Here is a 26,383-nt window from a genome sequence, read left to right as displayed (position 1 = left end):
ATTTTTTCTTCAGAGAGATTATGATGCAAAAGCTGTACAGTTGAATGCCAGTATAAGTGTGGAGCCACATTATCACCCAGTAGATCTGGAAACAATCCTCAGGTAAAGGCATTAGACAGGAGACATTTAGATAATTCTGATTTGTTGCATCCCATTTTTAATTTTGTCTATTCTGCATCCATTGCTGATCACAGAAACAATAATTCCTGTCATATTTTATATGAAAAAAATATTTCCATAAATCCAGACCTGCACCAGAGTTAAAGCATCTTTGAATGGAATACAGATCACTCATTTTGTAATGTGTGACTCATACAGACAGAAACAACAAAGAGAGTTGATTTTTGTATTTTTAAAACATTTCTTAGTAGCACTAGGAAGAAAAACAAGTTGCATGGTAATCCAAATACAGCCAAATGGGGCACAAGATCCAGAAGGTAGACAGCCGCTTTACAAGACCACAGTGATAATAAACCAACCCAGAATGGCCTTGACAGCAATATTGTATTTTGCAATCCAGAACAGCTCCTAGTGTCAGTATGTGTCATTTCCAAACTTGGTGGAAGCGGTTGTCCTCCGTTGAGACCAACAAGTGAAACTAAGAAAAGCTAATTACACTGCTAGAGCCTGTAAACTGACCCTTTTCCAAAGGATTCTATCTAAAATCCAAAAATAGAAGCAATCCCGTTGCTCCTTACTGCTGCTGGTTTATTGAGTTTCCTTGTGAGCACTTTTGTCAAGTAGATTTTGTCAAGTAGTTTTTTTATTGAATGAGATTACATTTAGCTGACCTTTTTATTAGAGATTAGCTGGGCTTATTTCTCATCATAGGTTTATAGGTATGTATTAGGCACGCTACCCTTGGGGGGCCATTTTAAGCCTAGGCAATTTCCTTTTTTGTGCTCGGATTAACCTTTCCATTTGGTTAGAGACTGGCCTTACCAATCACATGATCGAAGAATACATATTACCCCTAATGATCTGTGTCACTGGATAAAACTGAATATAAAATCAAGAGTTGGAGCAAGGACATAAACTTGAGTTGTCATTTCTTGATTTATAGCATTAATAGTACTACATTATGCTCAAATGATTGGAAATGTTAAGAAATGTGTATAAAACATGAATCCTTACAGATGTTCATAGTTATTCACTTAAAAGACAATGTTTATTGGGAATTATTTTAAAGACATAGAACTCTATATAAGGTCATAGAAACCTGACTGACAGCAAAAGATCTCTGGTGATTACAACTTCCCCTTTGCATTCTGATGGTTTTTTTCCTTTGTAATATGGGGTTGTCTAAATAGGCATACTTATCAAAATAGGTTTTACTTATATTTAAAAATAAAATTGCCCTTTATCGGGTAAGATTTGCCACCATAGGTTTACAACTATTAGGCATGCTTAATTCATCCAAATGTGTATGCAGTTTTTAAATCTGCAACTGTGGGTCTTATAATATAATAAAAAACACCTAGACCAAACTTTGCTCTGAAAATAATGAAAACCATCAAACCTATTTAAACCTGCTCAGATGGCAGGTTAAATTGGTTTACACAGCTGGTTGCTTGAGTTCTGAAATGTATGTGGTCACAAAGTGAAGAGGAAAACAAAAGGCTACCCTCAGGGACCAGCTCAGTGGTTGGAAATAGGGAAAATGAGGCTCTAATCAACAGAATAAGAATGTCTTAAAAGTCATGTGTTGTGATAATGAGGTAAGTGAGCTATGATATTAATTTTACCCTGCAGATGTTGTGAGTATGGCTGACACTTAAGGGGAAATTCTTACAGCATAATCTGGTTATGTAGCACTTTCATGGGAAGTAACAGTTAAGATGTCAGCATTATCTATTAATATGCAGTGCTCCGTATCTCCTGTCACCATTTCTTTATATGCCAGCTGGTTTAGGATTTGACTACAGATACTTGATAACTGGGATTATCTGTTCTAGATCCATGGTTTTTCTTTGCAAACACTTAACTACTGGTGCTGAGTTTGTCAGATCAGAGTAGTGACACTTGTGTTGAGGTTAGTTCATCAGAAACTCACTTCCTGATAATTAGATTTCAGGCTGGGAGCATTGTCACTGATAGTGTGTTTCAGTCATTGTCACTGATACTATATTTCAGGCAATCCACAAACAAAGCAGTTAAGGCATTGAAGTGTAACCAAAAAACAAAAACGAAAGTGCCAAAAGACCAAGGAATCGCTGTAAATGTCACCACCAAAAGTTTAATTGAATATTCCACTTGCAGACATTAAAAACGTAAAGAACAAATGAATGCTCTTGTATCATGAATTACATATAACGCGTTTTCGTCCATCCATCTAGGACTTCATCAGATGAGATTTCAGGCAATGTCATTGATAGCATGTTTCAGGCATTGTCACCAATACTATGTTTCAGGTGTTGTCACAGATACTATATTTCAGACATTGTCACTGATACTATCTTTCAGACATTGTCACTGATACTATGTTTCGGGCATCGTCACTGATACTATGTCTCAGGCATTGTCGCTGATACTATGTTTTGGGCATTGCCACTGATATTATATTTCAGGCATTGTCACTGATACTATGTTTCAGACTGTTGCTGATACTATGTTTCAGACATTGTCACTGATACTGTATTTCAGGCATTGTCACTGATACTATGTTTCAGACATTGTCGCTGATACTATATTTCAGGCATTGCCACTGATACTATATTTCAGGCGTTGTCACAGATACTATATTTCAGACATTGTCACTGATACTATGTTTTGGGCATTGCCACAGATACTATGTTTCAGGCATTGTCACTGATACTATGTTTCAGGCATTGTCACTGATACTATGTTTCAGGCATTGCCAGTGATGCTATGTTTCAGGCATTGTCACTAATATCATGTTTCATGCACTACATCTGATGTTGTTACTATGTTTCAGGAATTGTCACTCATACCATGTTTCAGGCATCTATAAAAGAAAAAGGAATAATACCAAAAATAAAATCAGGAGGAATTAAAACAATATATACGAAATGTTATCTCTACCAATGAACTATAAAGTATGAGACAGGAATAAAAGAGTGCCTTTTTGGAAAGGTATGGTGTATGTAGAATCATCAGTAATGAATGTAAGTAGAAATGTGCAATAATTTTTATACCAGGAAATTACTAAAGGTTAAATTCTTAAATCAGTAACTCAGTATCCATTTTTGAACATGTGGCCTGACATCAGGAAATTAGGCATCATGCATTTAACATTGGACAGTCATGAAGCAGACACGTTATTTTGCATGCTTCTTTACAGTGAACTGTGTACGTCACAGATCCCGATGACAAATAAGGCTGTTACATCTGAATTTGCATCATCCAGGCTCTGCTGCTCCTTGCACAGCTCTTGAATCAACTATTGTTTGAAATGTTGCTCACTAATTCGTCAATGCCACTGCTGCAGGATAAAATGAATATCACAACTGACCTATCATATCACCTGACTCATAAGATACAGCAATATGTATAGGTATGTGTCTGGGGATGCAGACTGTTTTCTGCAGTAGAGGAGTTTTACCTCCCACTGAAGTGCAATTCCAGGCAAGTAAAGTAAAATGAATATCCCGCAAGTTCAGAAGCTACAATAAAACACAAATCAGTATAATTACTGAATATCTTAGAAAAGATGTCCACTATATTCCTTTGTCACTGACAGGTAAAAGTGTTCTGTTTTATATTTTTGCTACTGAAGGCATATTCTGCAGGCAATAAACTTCTGTTTAAATTGTGCATATCTCTCCTATTTAATTAGAAATGCTCTTGCATCCTACACATTATAGATCACCCATATGTTTGACCATCAGCTGTCTTCTTTACAACAGTAACATCTACACCTTTATACCAGGCTGTAGTCATCTGCACCTTTATACTGGGTTGTAGTTGTGTCACAGTGTACACAGGCATGTGCATGTAGAGCGCATTGCCAGGACATACCATTGACTTACATCACTGTAATGAGATTCCTTAGAAAGGAAATCTGTATTATGCATAGGCACTATTTTAAAAAAGGTGAAATGCTCCTTTCTAACAGGGATGCTGTATAATAACAATATATCTTATCAGTGCAATGCATAGTTCATATGTTTGCTTATGATGGAGGGATACAACATGGTTACTAGTGTTGCATGGCTCCCTTTTGAAAGTTTTGAAATGTTGGTACTCAAAATGCCAAGTGCTGAGAAGCCAAAAAAAAAGATACCGAAACTACCAGAAAAGACTCGCTCTAACATATCTCAATATTTCAAATTGTCACCATGTTGCACTCTTGCTCGTGACCAACCAATAAATTTACTATGAATAAAATATGACATATCCACTCCATGTCATGGTGCATTGCTTAATTGTACCACAAATGTGCAAATGCCTTTATTATTGCAGGTTAATGTAATAGCTTATCATGGAGTTATGTTTTTTGTCCTGAAGTACTGCCAGTTAATTGTCCTGGTTCATGAATAATCGTAGCTAGTTGACTTGCTTATTACAAAAAGCAGAGAACAACTATATATATATATATATCTTCATTCATTACTGTTTCAAACACGTATTGATGTCCAGAGGTCTACAACAGGATGCTCCTGAAGTGGAGCTTATAAACACAAATATGAACCTAAAGATGATGATAGGATATGCCTGGAGCCCAGTGTGTTAGTGCTGGATGTCATGAAAAGACATAGAACAGATCCCATGACAGGGACCATGCCCCATGTGCATATCTAGTTTTGGAAAGAGAAATGTGAAAATACTAATGAACCTAACAGTGCAGAATAGGTTGTTATATCCAGTGCAGTATACATTGTTAATATAGAATGAGAAAAGGATATCTGAATCATGTATATTGATTATCTAATTTAGTATTGGGTATGGATGGCTAAGCCATGATATGCTTCTAGTCTGCTTAAAAGTAATGGTCCAGTCTTTGAGTCTTGATGGACATTTGACATTTGTAAGAAAGGTTTAGAAAGAGTACTGTCACGTCAGTACTATAGAAATGTTAGAGAGAAGAAGGCAGGCAGATGCCACTGTGTAGAAGCTGTTAGCAAACAGGATCAGTACCTCAGAAGAGTTGCTGATTGGGCCTGAGTGTTGTAAAGGCATTTACTGAGACAGCCACTGCTGATATTACAGATTATTAAATTAATGTCTTTAGTTATTTGCACCATGTGTGCATAATTGCAACTGTAGGAAAAACATATACAGAAGAGTATTTTTGGTATATATCTTCAGTATAAAGGGGTGTTAATTTGGGGACAACTCTGGGATTGCCCTGAGTGCTAACTGATATATATATATGTCATCCTTCTAGTTTACTATCCTTATTGTCATGAATGTCTGCAACTCTGGGGTAACTAGCAAAAGATTATTATGAAGTCCTGAATCCTAGTTCTCTTCTTCCACTGCTATCTTTGTTGAGCACTGGTTCAAGTACATGCAGGGGTCTCTGCCACTCCAGAAAAAAAAAAAAAAAACCAGATAATTGCAAAGCAAGGTTCCCATAGCTGCTAATAATTTAGTAATTCTGTACTATCTTTGAGCACTTCATAAAGAGGTTTGAACAGGTGTTGTTTCCAGAACTACAGAAAATGTAAAAAATGTTGTTAACTGTAGTTTAATAGCTGAATATTACCTGTCTGTACTAAGAATTAGAAAATGAATTATAAATAATTAATATTTCATTATGTTGCCTGCGTCAGTGTAGTTGTTTTTCTACTTTCGGTCACTGCTTATAAAATTGGGGTCTTTGTGCTAAGATCTGTTCCCTGGCTGAACACTCTTAGTTTGTTACCCACTACAAATGTTTGAGTTCTCTACTGATTTTTACAGAAGAAACTAATTACATTACTAAGTATTCCTTAGTTCTGAAAATGGTGTTTACAATGGCTGTATTTATAGGTTCATAGGTTCATAGGTTTATACTAGGCTATCTGCCCCTAAGGCATTTATAAGCCTAGCCCAAAGTTATGTGGCTTACGCCACCCCTTATGTTAGAAATAATGTGCCCATTAGTTTGTTGTGCCTCTGTCCAGCAGTGACACAGAGATGATTCCCGGGGTAAACCTACGATCTCCCATCCACCGGTCAAGATTTCTCTTGAACAGAGCCAGCGAGGTGCTCTGCCTCACATGGACTGGGATTTTATTCCACAGCATGGGGAGTCTCTGGGTGATAAATCTATCCCTCCAGCACGTCCTATTTATATCCGTGCTAAGGTTTAAGTCACTTGCTCTACTGGTTCTGGTGGATTTGGATTTTTTGAGGTGGAGCATGTCCATTAATTCCGGGTTGGTCATGGCCTTGTATGTCAGGCACAGGTCACCTCTGAGCAGACGGTATGCAACTGAATAAAGTTGGAGTTTCTTCAGTCTGGCAGTATATGACAGGTTTTGGAGTCCCTTTATCCTTTTGGTGAGGAACTTTTGGGGTCTCTCCAATTGCTACAGGTGTCAGGTGAGATACATCCCGAATGGGGCATTGTACTCGATCATTGGTCTGATAAGTGAAGAGTACAGGGGAACAATGACCTCACTTGATCTGGATGTGAATCCCTTCATGATCAGATGGGCAATGTAGAAGGTCTTTCGAACCACTTTAGCAACGTGAGTGTCAAATGAGAGGCCACTGTCAACCTGGGTACCCAGGTCCCTGATAACCTCTTCTGTGCTTAGTGGGTTGCCACCTGTATGGTAGCTTGGGGTTACCTTGTTTTTCCCGAAGGGTATGACTATACACTTTTTTGCGTTTAACTTCAGGCCATGGCTCTGGCACCAGCTATCAGTTTCCGTGAGACCCCTCTGAAGGATGTCTGTGTCCGATGTACTATCCACTATGGCACCCACTTTGCAGTCATCCGCAAACTTTGTCAGCCATAGTCTTCTTATGTTTGCCTGTACTTGTGAGAAGTAGATGCCGAACAATAGGGGACCAAGGACTGAGCCCTGTGGGACACCACTTGTAACCGGCTTGGAGTCTGACATGGCTCCAGCAACTCTAACCCTGTGGGTTCTGTCCTTTAGCCAGTTTGCAACCCATCTTGTGACATATGGGTTTACATTTAAGCTGGTAAGTTTCTCTATGATACCTGAGTGGGGTATTGTGTCGAAAGCTTTTGCAAGGTCAAGGTAGGCTGTATGGACTGCCTTTCCCTCATCAATGGCCTTGGTAACTGTTTCGAAGAAGTCGACCAAGTTCAAAAGGCAAGATCTGCCCTTGACAAAGCCAAACTGGGTTGGGTCCAAGGTCTGCAAGTCCCCTATGTCCTTGTTTATGAGTTCCATTATGATCCTCTCCATAGCTTTGCAGACCAGGCTTGTTAAGCTTATGGGGTGGTAATTACCAAGGTCCATAGAGGCACCGCCTTTGTGGAGTGAGACCACAGTTGCCGTACGTCACTCCTTGGGCACATATCCTGTGGTAAGGCTAAGATTAAACAGCTGCCTTATGTGCGGGTTTAGTTCTTCATTGAGTTCATGTAGCACACAGCCGGGGACACCATCCAGTCCCATTGATGCTGTGTTTTTAGCTTTAGAGAGAGCAGCTTTCACCTGCGCACTTGAGATGTCTGGGAGGCTACACTCTGTTGGGATAGTTATCTCTCCTTTTGGGGGGGAGAGGGGGGTGAAGTTTGCGCTGAACCTGTCTGCCAGTATGTTGGCAATGTCTGTGGGTTCAGTGATTTTTGTATCATTTTGGATTAATTCTGAGCATATCTGGGAGTTTCCACCCAGGTTTCTGACATAGCTGAAGAAGGCCTTATGATTGTCTTTAGAATCTATGGCAATTTTTTTCTCAAAGTTGGCCTTGGATGATTTTATGAGGGATCGTAGTTTCTTGCTAGTACTGATCAAAGATGCCTTCCCTTTTTGGGATTTTGCTCTATCATGTAATAGCTTTCTCCTCTTATTGTAAAGTTTGTTTATGGCTGGGGTCCACCAGACTGGACGTTTGCCCTTGGTGGAAAGAGTCTTGGTTTTATTTGGGATTGCCTGATCCATGCAGTCATGAAGGTGTTCATAGAAGGCATTTGTAAGGGCTTCCGCAGCTTGGGTTGTGGTTTCCATTGGCTCGGGGGCCTTGAAGGATACCACACCTGTCTTGAGTAGTGTGAAGTTTGCTTTAGAGAAGTTCTTCACTGTGGTCTTTTTTGTTTGGGGTAGGGGTGGGATGTGGATTTCTAGTGAGATTAGTTTATGATCTGATCTCACCAAAGAGGAATATACTTCCGGTGTGGAGCATTTTGTCCCCATGTTTGTGATGATGAGATCTAGTATATTTTCTCCTCTTGTGGGGACGGTGACTAGTTGTTCCATGGCATTTGAATTTATGAACTCCAGGAACCTTTGGGCTAGAAAGCTGGGGCTTGAGTAATGTTCCCAGTCTATATTCGGGTAGTTGAAGTCACCCAATATGATGGTGTTTGGTGATACATTTATACCCTCCAGTGTCTTCAGGAAGGCTGTGTGGGTTTCCTGAGTTTGAGAGGGTGGCCTGTAGCATGCTACAAATTGTAGAGCAGTTTTGCCTATGGTTAATTGCACCTGGATGGTTTCTGATGCTTCGTGCGTAGCCACCAACCTGGAGGTGTGGGTATCCTTGATGAATATGGATACACCCCCTCCTTTTGTGGTATGGTCTGGGTTTTGGGGCCAGAACGCATGATATGAGAAAAACCTGATAGTGCCGGGGTGCTCTCAGGAGCCTTGAACAAGGTTTCAGTCACAGCACAGACATCGATGTTCTCCATACTGAGAAGGGCCTCGAGTGCGTGCATTTTGAGATTTAGACTTCTGGCATTGAGCAGCATTACCCTTAGTTTCTTCCCATTTTTGTTTTCTAGGGTGGTAGGTTTAGAATTTGAGCCTTGCCTAAAAAAGGCACTATGGGGGTGGCAAGAGCCTTAGCCAATATCCGGAATCCCAGGGGTGACAGGTGCAAGCCATCCCTTGAGCAGCGTGGCTTGTCAAGCATGTCATCCCAAGCAGACAGACACTGGATCCCCTTTGAATGACACCAGAAATTAAGCCAATTTTTAAAGCTGATCATCTTGTCACTATATTGTGGCATCAATCGTGGTGAAGGAAGGATACTGCTCAGGGTCAGGGTCATACCTGCCTGGGCTACATAATCAGAGAGCTCCTCTATGTCTCTTTTCATGTAGTCCAGGGAGGTACGTCTCAGGTCGTTCACACCAGCATGGACAATGACTGTGTCATACTTGTACTTGCCATGGAGTGACCTGAGTGCTTGTGTTATGTGGCGGATTCTAGCGCCCGATAGGCAGCTTACCGTGACCTTCTCCTTGTTCAGCCTGGTGAGTGGGACGTCAGTGTGTCTGACTATGGAGTTACCTATGACAAGTATGTTTGGTGTTGTATTTGGCCTTAAGGGCAGTGACTGCTTTGCACACTGATTTTGTTTTTATGTGTTGTTTGTGTGGTGTCTTGAGTTTGCAGTTGCTTGGGTGTCTGCTTTGGAGGCCTTTGCTGTTTAGGTAAATTTTACTCAGAGCCTCCGAGTATGTCTTAGTGTGTTTATGTGTTTGATTCAGTGGTGTGGTTGAGTTATGTGAGACTTGTATTGTGGTGTGTGTAGTTGCCTTCTCCTCCTGCCTGGTCTTGCCAGTCCTGAGTTGAGAGAGCTCAGCCTCCAGTTTGGCTAAATAGCTGCATCTCTGCAAGTGTTAGTGTTATGTGGGAGGAGGAGAGGGTTGTCCGTGTACATGAGGCAATTGTAACATTGCCTCAGAATTCCCAGATTCACCAACTGGGCAGGAGAGGACGCCAGCATCTGACCCTTCGACATGCTAGAAAGAATTATGAGTTGGTATGAGACAGAAAAGTAGAGGGCTTAGCAGGGAAGTGGGCACTCCTGGGGGTTTTGCAAGTGAGGGATTTGTATAATATAGGAGTGCTTGACCTGCAAAAAAAATGCTTATAAGACAAGGGATATGCTTTTAAGACAAGTGCTGAGCTTTTTGAGAAGAAAAAGCAATTAGGAACAAGTGCTGTGCTTTTTAGTGAAGGTGTAAACTGTTTAGGTTCCTAACAGAGCAGTTCTAAGGGAAAAATTGAAGAACAGACTTTATGGAGCCAGAAAAAGTTTAACCTTGTTAAACCGGCGCTGCCCGATGCTGCTCTAGTGGCAACTCCCGCTAAAGCACGTTAAAGGCGTGCTTGATAGCAGGGGCTGGAAAGAAGCAGGAATAGACCCAAAATGGACAATAAAACTACAGTTTCAAGTCAGTAACCACTCCTACGGGGGGCAGGGAAGCTGCTCAATGTTATTCACTGCCACTGATCAACAGAGAGACTTTCCTTTAGCCCAAGCAAAAATGGCCTCACAGAAACTTACAAACAGTTCAGGAAACAGCAAGCCTGTAACTGAACTTTTTTAAATCTCAGAAAAGTGGGGAAAAAAGCAAGATTTTTTTTTTTACTTTTTTGTTTTTATGTATGTAACCGGGGTAGAACACTCATCCATCAGGACTATGATGAGACTCAGCTTTGGGATTACAAACAAAGGTACACAAAACCACAAATTAAGTAAACATTCCCAAGTCTGGAAAACTACAAATTTAACAGAACTTTTCAATTTTTCAATCACATTTCAGGGTATTTACAATGTGCAGCATAGATATATTATTGAGATTAGTAAGGAATTATTATAACATAGGTGATAATTAAGATTAACTCACTGAGTCAGCAAGTAGAACCTATGACTAAAGGTAGAAATGAAGAGATAAGAAAATACATTTCAAGCATATAAAATAAAACAATTCAAACTATATACAAATCCTATATACATGCTATTGCAGATGCAATAATGCACTTTTTAAGTGATGTTTCAGAGCTACATTTAGAGTACATCCTTTAGCTCCACCTGCATGCTTCCTGATTCACTCTTGCATCAAGTTTATTCTGCACTTTGCTTTGTTTTCATATTTGCCAAATTGATGTTAAAAGCCTAAATGCCTGTACAAATACACCAGCAAACACTCATAAAAGAGAAAGGTAGCAACAACAAAAGCAAAAACTGAAATGCTCAAAATATCATAATCATTTCATCCAAGAAAAGCTATTTTTAAATTATCCAGCAGACTAGTCCAATCTGCTGCAAGTTTATTTATTTATTTATTTATTTCAGTTTTATAACCAGGGAAGTCCACCGGGCTATGAGGAGCTCGTTTTCAGTGGAGGGCTGGAGGCCCAGGGAGAAAAGCTCCAAAACAGTCACAGAGTAAACAATATGAAACAAAGCTCAAAAAATCACTTACAGAGAAAGAATATGAATATGAAACATTCAATTGTTTTAGAAAAAAATACAGCACACAATACAATAGACTAAATTCACAGAGTATACAATATTACAGAGATAAATAGTATTATACAATAAAAAAATGTGGATTAATTTCATATTCTTCATTAATATTTCTTCTCTAAACAACAAACTTTACCTATAAATATTATGCCAAAACAAAACCCTTGCATATGTTTCATTACTACCCGTCTGTTGTTTTGCCTAAGTATTCTGCTGAAGTATTCAGTCAGTTGTGATTTTTCATATAATATCGCTGTATAAACAAAAGTACATATTCAACTAAAATTATAATGCATGCAACAGTAAAGTACAGTTGTGTACACTTACCATAAATGTAGATGTTCGAGTGTCATCACATTTGGGTTATGCCTGCAGGGGTAGCCCTCGGCTGGCCTGAATACCAGAGACTTAGTATTTCTCCGTCAGTTGCTGTCATGATGTCAGGTCATCAGTGGTATAAAGGAAGGCAGCCGATGCCATTACATCAGGTTTTCTTGGCCTAACCAGTCAGTAGACTCCAAAGTAGGAGGCCAGGCTCTGGTGGCAGGACCCCACCAGTGAAAACAAAATGCCAATATGTCTCTTCTAAGGAAAGGAGAACAAAAGGAAGAAAGGTAACAAAAAGAAAAAGGGAAGGAGGGAGGGAAACCAGGACTGCAACAGTGAAGTTGCTCGAACATCTACATTTATGGTAAGTGTACACAACTGTACTATGTTCTTCATGTTTCACTGTTGCAGTCATCACATTTGGGTAGATGCCCAAACTGAGGAAAAGGGTGGAGACAGTGAAAGAGGCTAGAGGCTGGCTAGCATGCCCTGCAAGACTGCAGAGGCAAAAACCTGCCCTGGATTTAGAAAAGTTAGGCAGGTGGTAAAGTTTGGTAAAGGTGTGAACAGATGTCCAGGTGGCAGCCTCCAGGATGTCCCTGGTAGGGACTTCTCTGAAGAATGCTGCAGATGTGGAGGCTGCTCTGGTGGAGTGGGTGCTGTCTCCCTTGGGGGGAGGCTTGTCATGCTGCTTGTAGCAGAAATGGATGCAGTGTGCTATCCATTTGGAAATGGTTTGCTTAGTGATGGCTTTGTCCTCTGCCCCTGAAGCAAAGCTAACCAGTAGTTGATCAGATTCTCTGAAGGGTTTAGTCCTGTCCATATAGTATCTGAGCTGTCTGTGCACATCTAGATAGTGCAGGATCCTTTCCCCCTTGTTTTGAGAGTTAGGAAAAAGTTGGCCAAATGGATGGATTGGTTGAGAGCCGCACTGAAAATCACCTTGGGCATGAAGAATGGATTAGTTCTGAGAGATAGCCTGTCTGCATTGAAGATGATGAAGGGTTCCACTGCCATGAGTGCTTGCAGCTTAGAGACTCTTCTGGCTGAAGTGATGGCATCGAGGAAGGCTGTCTTCCAGGAGAGAAATTTTAGCTCTGCAGAAGAAGCTGGTTCGAATGGCGGCAGGGTGAGCTTTTCCAAGACAAAGTTAAGGTCCCAAGCCGGTGTTGATGCCCTTCTGGGGGGCCTCAGGTTGTTAGCCCCTCTGAGGAACTGCTTGATCAGAGGGTGTGAAAAAAGAGACTGCTCAGTGGGAAAATTAGCAGAAAGAGCAGAGGTGTGAATTTTTATAGTGGAGAAAGAGAGACCACTGTGTAGTAGGTCAGCTAAGTAATCCAGGATGAGAGGGATGGAGGGCTGTGCCGTATTGGCTCCCTTAGCTAGAATCCAGGTGCAGAACCTTTTCCATTTATCTGCATAATATTTTCTGGTGCTAGGGTGTCTGGCCTCTCGGATAGCATCCAAAACCTGTTTACTGAGGAGGGAGATTGGCCAAGGGTCAGGTTATAAGCCAAGCTGCCAAACTGAGTGTCTGCAATTGGGGATGCATGAATTCCCCTGCTCTCTGGGTTAGGAGGTTGGTAATCTGAGGGAGATTCCATGGGGGCAGTGGGGACAGGTGCACAGCAAAGGGTACCACTGCTGTCTGGGCCAGTCTGGAGCTATGAGAATGGTCCTTGTTTTTTCCTCCCTTGTTTTGATTGGTACCTTGGGAATGAGGGGTAGGGGAGGAAAGGCATAGACTAAGAGGTTTGCCAAGGGGAAGAACAGGGCATCTACTTTCCATGCCATGCGGTGATGCTCCCTGGTGCAGAATTTGTTGAGCTGATGGTTGGTGTGGGAGGCAAAGAGGTTGACCTCCAGGATTCCCCATTTCTGAGTTATTATTAAGAAAGTTCATAGGTTCATAGTTAGGTACTAGGCGACTTACCCTAGGGCCTATATACACATAGCCAAAAAGGAACCCTGGCTTTCGCCACCCAAGAAAATTATTTTCCTGTGCCCCTGTCGAGTAGAGCCACAGAAGTGATACCCGGGGTGAATTTCCTATTTCCCATCCGATCATCAAGATTTTTCTTGAAGAGTGCTAATGAGGAGCTTTGTTTGATATAGACAGGTAGTTTGTTCCAGAGTATGGGAAGTCTCTGGGACAGGAATCTAGCCCCCCACGATGTTCTGTTTATTGTGGTGACAAGGTTTATGTACCTAGAGCATGTGGCTCTTAGGGATTGGGATTTCTTTAAGTGGAGCATGTCCAACAGCTCTGGGTTTGACATAGCTTTGTATGTTAGGCAGAGATCGCCTCTGAGTAGGCGATATGCAACAGAGTAAATCTGGAGTTTTTTGAGATGGTCTGCATAAGACATCTGATTGACGCTGGTAATCCTCTTTGTGAGGTATGTCTGTGGCCTTTCCATTTGTTGTAGATGTCTTGTGGGGTACATACCAAAATGGGCATTGTACTCTATAATGGGTATAATGAGTGACGAGTAGAGGGGAACAATGACCTCTTTTTTCCTGGATGAGAAACCTTTTGTGATGAGGTGTGCCATGTAGAAGGATTTCCTGACTACTGTGGCGATGTGATTATCAAAGGAGAGACTACTGTCCATCTATGTCCCAAGGTCTGTTATCATACTTTTGGTGTTTTATGTAGACTACTGCCTATGTGATAGTTCATGGGTACAGAGTTTTTACCAAAGGGGATGACAGTGCACTTTTTGGCATTGAGCTTGAGACCATGGCTTTGACACCAGGCATCTGTCTCAGTGAGGCCCTATTGTAGGCTGTCCACATCATTAGGAGTTTCGATTATGGCTCCTAGTTTGCAGTCATCTGCAAACTTCATTAGCCAAAGACCTTCTGTGTTAGCCTGTACTTCAGAGAAGTAGATACCAAACAGGAGATGACCCAGGACTGAACCCTGGGTACTCCACTTGTCACTGATCTGAAGTCGGATTTGGAGTCTGCTACTTTCACAGTGTGGGTTCTGTCAATGAGCCAGTTGGCAACCCATCTTGTGACATAGGGATTTATACCTAGCTTAGTGAGTTTTTCTATAATTCCAGAGTGGGGGATGGTGTTGAAAGCCTTGGCGAGATCTAGATAGGCTGTGTGAACCACCTTACCCTTGTCTACAGCTTTGGTGACTGCTTCAAAGAAGGTTTAGGAGACATGATCTGCCTTTTAAAAACTGGAACTGGGTGGAGTCCAGAGTTTGGAGATCACCAATGTCTTTGTTTATAAGTTCCATGATATATGTTCCATGGCCTTGCAGACCAGGCTCTACAGGCTAATGGGGCGGTAGTTCCCGGGATCCGTGGTGGCTCCCCCTTTGTGGAGTGGGATAACCGTTGCTGCACATCATTCGGTGGGCACAAAGCCTGAGGTGAGGCTATGACTGAACATGGTACTTAGATGGGGTGGTAGGTCATTCTGTAGTTCATGTAGAATGCAGCCTAGGATGTTGTCAGGTCCCATGGACGCTGTGTTCTTGGCTTTGGAGAGAGTGTGGTTTTTACCTGTGCAGCTGTGATTACAGGAACTTTGCATTCTTCTGGTACAGAGATGGGCCCTTTAGGGGGTAAGAGAGGGGTAAAGTTAGCACTAAACGTATCTGTCAGGATGTTGGCAATATCAGTTGGTTCTGTATATTTAGTGCCATTGTGCTGTAACTCAGAGCAGATCTGAGTGTTGCCATTGAGATTCTTGACATAGCTATAGAACGCTTTGTGGTTGTCATTAGAATCAGTGGCAATTTTGTTTTTGTAACTAGCTTTGGAGGATTTTATGAAGGATCTCAGCTTCTTACCGAGGCTGACCAGGGAGTTCCTCCAATCATGGGATTTTACTCTTTTTTGCAACAGTTTCTTTCTTCTGTTGTAGAGTTTGTTTATGGCAGGGGACCACCAGATTGGCTTCCTTTTTTTGGAGGATAGCATCTTGGTTCTGTTAGGGATGTGCTATCCCTATTGTAAGTGTTTATAAAGTGCATTTGTGTAGGATTCAACAGTCGTACCACTATTGTCCTTCTGCATGGGTGTTGTGAAGTTTGCCACTTCTGTCTTAAGAAGTGTGAAGTTGGCTTTAGAGAAGATCTTTACGGTGGTTTCCCTAATGGGGTGTGGTGTGGGATGTGGATGTCTAGGGTGATTAGCTTGTGGTCGTTTCTGACCAACGAGGAATTGACCTCTGGTGTGAAACACCAGTCGTCCATGTTGGTAATGACCAGGTCTGCCCCTGGTGGGGGTGTGGATAAGTTGATCCAGGGCATTGGAATTTATGAATTCCAGAAAAAGTTGAGCAAAAGAGTTGGTACATGAGCAGTTTTCCCAGTTAATGGTGGGGTAGTTGAAATTGACCATTATTAGGGTGTTGGGTTGTACCCTAATATTTTCCAGTGTATCAAGAAATGAGGAGTGGGAATCCTGGGGCATGGTGGGGGATCTGTAGCAAGCTACAATTTGGATTGCGGTCTTTCCCAGAGTTAGTTGCACTTGGATAATCTCAGATGCATTATACTGAGCAACTAGTCTGGAGGTGTGGATATCCTTAATGAATATGGACATGCCTCCACCTTAAGTGTTTCGGTCCAGGTAAGGTGGCTGAAAGGTGTTTCTGTTGTGCTGCCACTCATGGGGGTCCAACAGCTTTCAGCTTAATTGGTCTGCCAGGGAGTTGAGAAAGCCTGCCAGGTATTGTGCTACCAGGTGTAGCTGCAGGGAAGAGGCTATGAACCAAAGGGTCATGGCCAGCCTGCATAGTGGGTAGGAGTGAGTCCCTCCCTGCTTGTTAATGTACCACATCACTGTGGTGTTGTCTGTTTTGATCAGTAGAACCCCTGGAGAGAGAAGGGGTTTGAAAGGGATCTAGGCCTGCTGCACAGCCATCATCCCTTTTAGATGTATGTGCAGGGGGAGTTGCTGGGGGTTCCATTGGCTTTGTATGCATCTGCCATCCCGGTGTGCACCCCAAGTGTAGTCTGATGAATCTGTGGTAAGGGTCTGGGCAGCAGGGTGTGGGTGAAGGGCAGTCCCTTGTTGTGGAATCAGGCTGTTGCCTACCAAAGAAATTCCTCCCTCAGGCAAGGAATAATTGGTAAAAGAGTTTCCAGATCTTGAGAGTGTTGACACCAAAGGCTCTTTAGGTACCATTGAAGTTTCCTCATATGCAGTCTGGCATATGGAATAAGGAGTATGCAAGATGCCATGAACCCCAGGGCTTGCAGGATTTCCCTTTCAGAAAGCTGGGGCCTGGTGGCCAGTTGAGAGAAATAAACTGATAGTAAACTTTGTTCCTCTGGTGTTAGGCATGTAATCTGAGATGCTGTATCCAGACTTGCTTCCAGGAAGATTATCCTTTTGGTGGGTACCTGTTTGGATTTCTTTTCGTTGATTGTGTACCGTAAGGAGGTTAGTAGGTCCTTTACAAAGGCCAACTCTTTGAGAAGCTTTTCCTGGCTGTCTGCCTGAATAAGGAAGTCATTTAAGTAGGGATAAATTTGAATATTTCTTTGTCTGCAAAAAGAAAAAACTAAATGAAAACTCCAGCCAAGCTAGAACTTCCAGTGAGTAACCTCACACACCTCCTGTAACAGAGGCACATGGGATATATGCAAATGACCCTTACGAACATCAGGTGTTTCAGCTATATGGTGATTCTGATTGCCCATGACTTTTACATTTGAAGTCATTTTAATGGACAATTTCAGGCCAATAGCTATGGATATGCATATTTCAGCGTTGTTATGACCTCGTCAGCATAGCATAAACAGAGTGTTTGACTAAGCATAAGAAACACAGGGTTGTTATACCCAGCTGATATCCATTATCAATAGGGTGGCTGCACAATATCCCAAATAACAAATTAAAACAGTGGGGAAAAGGGAATATTCCCTTAGCCCCACTGTGCCACGATCTAAGCAACAACCTTTATTGCTGTTTGCTTTGTTGCTTTTTCGCAAAAGTAGATTTTTGAAAAAATGCACTTTGGGAAAAAGGGATCACTGAAATTACATTTCATAGTAGAAACATAATTTTGATGGGTCGAAGTAGACCCCATTAAAATTCCCCAGTAAATGTACCCACATGTAGGCATAACTGTGTGCATTATGCAATACCAGTCTTGTTGACATACTGGTCCATAATGGGGATTTAAGCACAACTCATTTATAGAACCCATCTTCTGCACAGTTGCCATCATCATTTGTGAGCATTCAAGAAGTCTATACTCTGTTTAATCTAGCTTAAGAAATCAAGATCAGGTGATACAATAAAACCAAGGCTCTCATGACTCAGACCTCATACCCATCTTCACTTTCCATAAGGGTAGCAAGATTGGTCTGTTACATCCAAACAAAAATAAATGGGTTGCAATCAAAGAAGAGGCTCTTGTTTGTTTTAGCAATATGTCACTGTTGGCTGAAATAAGAATTCTGTTATATCCTTATACTGGTATTGTTGCCACTGTTTCCACAATAACAGGCCAAGCCTACATGTTGGTGGAGGTGTCCTACTACTTATCAAAAACAATGCAAACAATGCCAAGATGGTAAGCAGAAGCAGTACACTATATGAGTACACCCTTAACTAGTTGCTGATGCATTACATTGTAAAATGTCAGTCTAAACATCTTGCAGATGTTCATTACACCTTCTTAAGGTTCATATGTTTGAGGAATTATCTACCAGAATCTAACATTACCACCCAATTTCCTTTTCCGAGCACATCTAAATATTAATTAGTTTGATACTAATAGACTGCAGCTTCAGATATTCCTCTCTATAAATAAATGTTCTTACATTATTTCTACACACATTAAGCCAAATCTTGTATATCTCTCTCACTCTGTGAGATAGCACTCTAATGGACTGGATCCATGAACTGGCTTCCAAAATGTCTGTCTGTTCACATACTACAAAACACCCTGCATGACTATCATAGGTTCATAGGTAAGTACTAGCCTATCTGCCCAAGGGCATTTATAAGCCAACCAGAATGTGTTGGCTTTCACCACCCCCTTAGATTAGTTCCCTGTGCCTCTGTCCAGCAGAACCATTAGTTCCCTGTGCCACTGTCCAGCAGAGCCACTGCAGTGATCCCCAGGGTAAATTTTATCCCCGGGGTAAATTTTCTGTTTCCCATCCACCTGTCTAGGTTTTTCTTGAAGAGTGTTATTGAGGGGCTCTGCCTGATGTATATTGGAATCCTGTTCCAAATCATGGGAAGTCTCTGGGACAGAAATCTATCCCTCCAGCATGTCCTATTTATCGTTGTGGTGAGGTTTATATCTCTAGAACGTGTGGCTCTCCAGGATTTTTTTTTTTTTTTTTTTTAGGTGGAGCATCTCCATCAATTCTGGGTTGGACATGGCCTTGTATGTCAGGCAGAGATCACCTGTGAGTAAGCGGTACGTAACCAAGTACAGCTAGAGTTTCTTGAGTCGGGCTGCATAGGGCATCTGTTTGAGGCCAGAAATCCTCTTGGTGAGGTACTTTTGTGGTCTTTCCAGCTGTTGCAGGTGTCTTGTAAGGTACATCCCAAATGGGGTGTTGTATTCTATGATGGGTCTAATGAGTGATGAGTAGAGAGGCACAATAACCTCTTTTGTTCAAGATGCGAACCCTTTTGTGATTAGGTGGGCCACATAGAAGGATTTTCTAACCACCTTGGCAATATGATTATCAAAGGAAAGATTACTATCTACTTGGGTCCCCAGATCCCTTATTACATTTTCTGTATTTGGTGGACTACCACCTATGTGGTAGTTTGCGGGTACTTTGTTTTTTCCAAAGGGGATGACTATGCACTTTTTGGCATTTAGCTTAAGGCCATGATTTTGACACCAGGTATCTGTCTCAGTGAGACCTATCTGGAGGGTGTCTTTATCAGCCGAAGAATCAATTATGGCACCTACTTTGCAGTCGTCTGCAAACTTGGTCAGCCATAGTCCTCCTATACTTGCCTGTACCTCTGAGAAGTATATACCGAGCAGGAGAGGTCCAAGGACTGAGCCCTGGGGTACGCCACTTGTAACCGGTTTAGAGTCGGACGTACAGCCTGCAACTCTCACCATGTGGGTTCTATCCATGAGCCATTTGGCAACCCATCTCATGACATAGGGGTTTATGTTCAAACTGGTGAGCTTGTCTATAATACTAGAATGTGAATGGTGTCAAAAGCCTTTCTGAGGTCTAGGTAGGCTGTGTGGACCTTCTTTCCCTCATCTAATGTCTTGGTAACCATCTCAAAGACATCCACCAGGTTTAGGAGGCATGATCTGCCCTTAACAAAGTCAAACTGGGTAGGGTCCAAGGTTCTGAGGTTCCCAATGTCTCTGTTAATGAGTTCCATGATGATGCGTTCCATAGCCTTGCAGACCAAGCTAGTCAGGCTTATAGGGTGATAGTTCCCGGGGTCCGTTGTGGCTCCACCTTTGTGGAGCAGGATAACTGTTGCTGTGCACCACTCTGTGGGTACATAGCCTCTAGAGAGGCTGAGTTTGAACAGTGTGTTTAGGTGAGGGGTTAGTTCATTTTTGAGCTCTTGAACAGCCTGGGACACCGTACGGTCCCATTGAAGCTGTGTTTTTGGCTTGGATAGGGCTGTTTTAACCTGTGTGTCTGTGATTGACAGGGCCCTACATTCTTCTGGTATGGTTATGGGCCCTTTAGGGGGTGAAAGTGGGGTGAAGTTTGCACTAAGCCTGTCTGCCAGAATGTTGGCAATATCAGTCGGTTCAGTGTATTTTGTGCCATTCTGCACTAACTTAGAGCATATCTGAGAATTTATGCTTAGGTTCTTGACATAGCTAAAGAAAGCGTTGTGGTCATCTTTGGAGTCATTGGCAATTTTTCTTTCGAAACTAGCCTTGGATGATTTAATGAGGGGATTGTAGTTTCTTGCTGATACTGATCAGGGATGTTTTTCCTTCTTCGGATTTTACCCTTTTCTGTATTAGTTTCCTCCTTCTGTTGTATAGCTTGTTTATGGCAGGGGTCCACCAGACTGGTTTCCTTTTCTTGGAGGAGTGAGTCTTGGTTTTAATTGGGATAGCACGATCCATGCATTCCTGCAGATACTCATAGAGTGCCTTTGTAAAGGTCTCAGCAGCTTGGACAGCATTGTCCTTTGGCATGGGGGCTGTGAACCTTTCCACCACAGTCTTAAGTAACATGAAGTTTGTTTTTGAAAAGTTTTTCATGGTGGTTTCCTTGATTGGGGGTGGGGGTGGAATGTGGATATCCAGAGTTATTGGTATATGGTCTGATCTAACCAGCGAGGGGTTGACCTCCGGTGTGGAACACCGGTTGCCCATGTTGGTGATGACCAGGTCCAATATGTTGTTCCCTCTGATGGGGGTGTTGACCAGCTGATCCAGGGCCTTTGAGTTTATAAATTCTAGGAAGCGTTGGGCAAGGGAGTTAGTACTTGAGTAGTTCTCCCAGTTTATGTTTGGGTAATTGAAATCACCCAGTATTAGGGTGTTTGATAGGACCTTCATATTTCCCAGTATCTCAAGAAATGCAGAATGGGGGTCCTGGGCCATGGTGGGTGATCTGTAGCAAGCTACAATCACCCTGCATTGTCACACTAGCCATTTAAAAGACCAACAACTAAACCACACTTTATTGCTGGGTTGTCTCTCTCAAAGAGGATGGGGCCTGACCTGTTAGCTGACTGTGATAGTATTGACCACAGCCCTATTTAGATTGAGACCAGTCCTACAACAGCACTGTCCAGTGTCTTCAATTAACTTTCTCCTATTCATAGGTTGGTACTAGGCTATCAGCCCTAGGGCCTATGCAAGCCTAGCCATAACAATTCCCTGGATATTTCTTCCCACAATATTTACTTCTCTGGGCCCCTGTCTAGCAGGGCGACTGACATGATCCCCGGGGTGAATTTCCTATCTCCTATCCAATCATCAAGGTTCTTTTTGAAGAGGGCCAATGAGGCACTCTGCTTGACATGTATGGACAGTCTATTCCAGAGTATGGGGAGTCTCTGGGTCAGGAACCTATCCCTCCAGCATATTTTGTTCATTGTGATGACAAGGTTTAGATCCCTGGAGCGTGTGGCTCTGAGGGATTGGGATTTCTTTAAGTGGAGCATGTCCACCAGGTCAGGGTTTGACATGGCCTTGTATGTTAAGCAGAGATCTCCTCTGAGTAGACGATATGCCACAGAGTATAGATGGAATTTTTTCAGATGGTCAGCATATGGCATCTGCTTTAGGCCTGTGATTCTTTTAGTGAGGTATTTCTGTGGCCTTTCCAGCTGTTGCAGATGTCTTGTGCGGTACATACCAAATTGGGCATTATACTCTATAATGGGTCTAATGAGGGATGAGTACAGTGGGACAATGACCTCCTTTTTTTTGGATGAAAAGCCCTTAGTGATGAGGTGTGCCACATAGAAGGATTTCCTTACTGTTGTGGTGATGTGGTTATCGAAAGTGAGACACTTTCGATGTTTAGTGTCCTGCCGCCTATGTGGTAATTCACGGGTACATGTTTTTTTCCAAAGGGAATAACTATACATTTCTTGGCATTAAGCTTGAGCCCATGGCTCTGGCACCAGGCATCTGTTTCTGTAAGGCCCTTTTGTAGAATATCCACATCATTTGGGGATTCAATAATGGCTCCCAGTTTGCAGTCATCTGCGAACTTTGTTAGCCAGAGTCCCTTAGTTTTGGCCTGTACTTCAGAGAAGTAGATGCCAAACAAGAGTGGTCCCAGGACTGAACCCTGAGGTACTCCACTTGTCACTTGTCTGGAGCTGGATTTGGAGTTGGCTACTTTTACAGTCTGGGTTCTGTCAGTAAGCCAGTTGGCAACCCATCGAGTGATGTAGGGATTTATGCCCAGCTTAGTAAGTTTATCTATGATTCCAGAGTGGGGGATGGTGTTGAAGGCCTTGGCAAGGTCCAGATAGGCTGTGTGGACCACCTTACCCTCGTCAACATCTCTGGAGACTGATTCAAAGAAGTCAATCAGATTCAGGAGACAAGATCGGCCCTTTACAAACCCAAACTGGGTGGGGTCCAGTGTTTGAAGGTTACCAATGTCTTTGTTTATAAGTTCCATGATAATGCGTCCCATGCCCTTGCAGATCAGGCTTGTCAGACTGATGGGACTGTAGTTCCCGGGATCCAAGGCGGATCCTCCCTTGTGGAGCGGGATAACTGTAGCTGTGCGCCACTCAGTGGGCACGAAGCCTGAGGTGAGGCTATGATTAAACATGACACTTAGGTGAGGTGCCAGTTCATTTTGTAGTTCATGTAGTACACAGCCTGGGATGTCATCTGCTCCCATGGATGCTGTATTCTTAGCTTTGGAGAGTGCAGTTTCTACCTGTGTGGCCATGATTACCGGAATTTGGCAAGCATTTGGTATTGAGATGGGCCCTTTAGGGGGTGAGAGGGGGGTGAAGTTAGCACTAAATTGATCTGTCAGGATATTGGCAATATCCTTGGGATCAGTATATTTAATGCCATTCTGTTGTAGCTCAGAGCAGATCTGAGCATTGCCATTTAGATTCTTGACATAACTATAGAATGCCTTGTGGTCGTCTTTGGAATCTTTGTCAATTTTATTTTCGTAACTAGCTTTTGAGGATTTTATGAGGGATCTCAGCTTCTTACTGAGGCTGGTGAGGGAGTTTTTTGCATCCTGGGATTTTCCTCTTTTCTGCAACAGTTTCTTCCTTCTGTTGTATAGTTTGTTTATAGCAGGGGACCACCAGATTGGCTTTCTTTTTTTGGAGAAGAGCATCTTGGTTCTATTTGTGATGGCACGATTCATGCACGAGTGGATGTGCTCGTAAAGTGCCTTAGTGTAGGATTCTGCAGTCGAACTTCCAGATCTCGTCTGCGTGGGTATCGTATAGTTTGTCACTTCTGACTTCAGTAGCATGAAGTTTGCTTTGAAGACTTTTTTAAGGAGGTTTCCTTACTGGGGGATGGGGTGGGATGTGGATGTCAATGGTGATTTGCTTATGGTCAGACCTGACCAATGAGGGGGTGACCACTGATGTGAAGCATCTATTTCCCATGTTGGTAATGACCAGGTCTAGGATATTAGAGCCCCTGGTGGGACAATGGACTAGTTGATCCAGGGCATTGGAATTTATGAGTTCCAAGAACCGTTGAGAAAAGGAGTTGGTACCCAAGTAGTTTTCCCAGTTAATGGCAGGGTAGTTGAAATCATATAGTATTAGGGTGTTTGGTTGTATCTTAATATTTTCCAGTATGTTTAGAAAGGTGTAGTGAGAATCTTGGGGCATGGTGGGGGATCTGTAGCAAGCTACAATTTGGATTGCAGTCTTACCTAGTGTTAGTTGCACCTGGAGAATTTCAGATGCATTGTGTTGGGCAACTAGCCTGGAGGTGTGAATATCCCTGGTGAATATGGACACTCCTCCACCTTTAGTGTTTCGGTCTTGGTTTTGTAGCTGAAAAGTGTGGTAAGAATTGTAGCCTGGTATTGCATGGGTGCTCTCTGGAGCCTTGAACCAGGTCTCAGTTACTGCACAGATATCGATGTTCTCCATTTTTAGGAGTGCCTCGAGAGAGTGCAGTTTGAGGTTTAGACTTCTAGCATTGAGTAGCATTACCTTCAGATTTTGCATGCTTGTATCTGTTACAGTGGCAGTTTTATCCTTTGAACCTTGCCTAAAAAAGGCACTATAGGGGTAGCAAGAGCTTTAGTCAGTAACCTGAATCCCAGGGGTGACAGGTGCAGACCATCTCTGGCAAAGCATCATGGTTTGTCGATCATGTCTTCCCAGGCATACAAATACTGGATCCCCTTTGAATGACACCAGAAGTTTAGCCAATTGTTGAAGTCAGTCATTTTGTCCTTATACTGTGGTATCATTCTGGGTGAAGGCAGGATGCTACTCAGGGCTAGGGTCATACCTCCCTGGGTCACATGATCCAATAGCTCTTCCATGTCTCTTTTCATGTAGTCCAGGGAGGTACGTCTCAAGTCATTCACTCCAGCATGGACAATGACAGAGTCGTATTTGTACTTGCTGTGGAGTGACTTGAGTGCATGCGTTATGTGGCGGATCCTGGCACCTGACAGGCAGCTGACTGTAATTTTCTCCTTGTTCAGCCTGGTGAGTGGGACACCAGTGTGCCTGACTATAGAATCACCTATGACTAAAGTGTTGGGTACATTGTCTTGCCTTAGGGACTGTTGTTGGGTGGCACACTGGTGTTGTGAGCTATGTGTCACTTTGGTTGTGACTGGTGTTTGTTTGCATTTCAGCTTCGGAGGTCCTTGTTGCTTGGGCAGGTTAATGTTAAGGGCCTTCGCATATGTGGGTTTAGTGTTGCTATGTGTGGGTGTTGATGGTGTGGGTTTTGAAGGGCTATGAGCTGCTTGAGGTGCAATGCAGGTGTTAACCTTCTCCTCTTGACTGTCTAGCACAATCTTGGCCGGAGAGAGCTTTGCTTCCAGTTTGGCTATGTAAGTGCATCTCTCACAGGTTGTAGTGTTGGGTGGTAGGAGGAGAGGATTGTCTGTGTACATGAGAATTCAGAATAGAGACTTCCACCAAGACTCGGGAGATTAAGAGTAATGAGTGACCTGGGCTTACCTCAGAATTAAAGTCCAATCTTGATAATGGACTCAGACTCAAAGGAATGGAATAAGAAATCCATCAGATAGATCTAAGGATCAGATGTATTTACTTCTAATGAGCAACTGCAGAATTACTACCAATATAGCTAAAGTCTGTGAGATTAATCCACCTAAAACTATTTTACAAAGTATTACATGAGCTAAATGATAATCTAACTAACCCCAATAACATTGCTGGCAAATTTACTCAGTCTCTTAAATTAATTCAGAGATCATGCCTCTTCTGTACTTGCTATCCTGAATCTCCCATTTCCACTGACTGAATGACCTCATTCTCAAGCCCTTCTTGTCTGAAAATGACAAACATGTAGAATATCCTCTTGAAAAAAAAATTCCATCAGTCCACAAAAATACTATGCCATTCATCCTGCATTTCTAAAAATGCCTCATTCCATCATAACTCCAACTCCAACAGAGCACCTCTCTGACCCTCTTCAAGCACAACCTTGATGAGTAGATGGGAAACCACAAATTTGTCCCAGGGGTTCCACCTGTGATCCTCGGTGACAGGTGCTAACTGAGGTTTCTTTTTGGGGGTAAACTCTTGGCAAGGCTTGTAAGGGCCTGAGGACCATTAGCCTAGTGACCTCCTATGATCCTATAATATGTAATATATGTATCTATCATATTTCATGTGTGTGTGTGTGTGTGTGTGTGTGTGTGTGTGTGTGTGTGTGTGTGTGTGTGTGTGTGTGTGTATATATATATATATATATATATATATATATATATATATATACATACATACATGTATATGTATAGTTCCACTTTATAATCTCAAAATACTGAAATCTCGAATTTCGGTATCTTGAAACCATAAATTAGATTTTTCAAAATAGAGAAAGTGCATAATTACGAATCCAAATATCTGAAATTCGCGGTTATGGCTTTACGCTACGTTACATGCAGTGTTTTGTGTGTATGGTGTCCGGTGTAGTGTGTGGATTAAGGTGGAATTTAAGGTAAGTGAGTGTTTTGTAAGAGTTTTGGGTAGGAGTTGAGTGTATGTGAGTGTGTTTGTAAGTTGTACGTGTGGGTTAGGGTAGGCAG

The 26,383-nt window shown here is 42.3% G+C and overlaps 1 protein-coding gene across 7 annotated transcripts in view; it reads right to left on the bottom strand.

Annotated features, from left to right (window-relative positions):
* The window catches only part of LOC122793286 (A-agglutinin anchorage subunit-like), a 1,003,124-nt gene that overhangs the window by 770,901 nt on the left and 205,840 nt on the right, over positions 1 to 26,383 (bottom strand). The gene's annotated exons all lie outside the window — the stretch shown is intronic.

This window comes from Protopterus annectens, chromosome 2.part0 (assembly GCF_019279795.1).
Source record: "Protopterus annectens isolate FY-2018-M chromosome 2.part0, PAN1.0, whole genome shotgun sequence".
NCBI classification, from domain to species: domain Eukaryota; kingdom Metazoa; phylum Chordata; order Ceratodontiformes; family Protopteridae; genus Protopterus; species Protopterus annectens.
The sequence above is the reverse complement of the archived record's forward strand: the minus strand, read 5'-3'. Positions and strand labels throughout refer to the sequence as shown.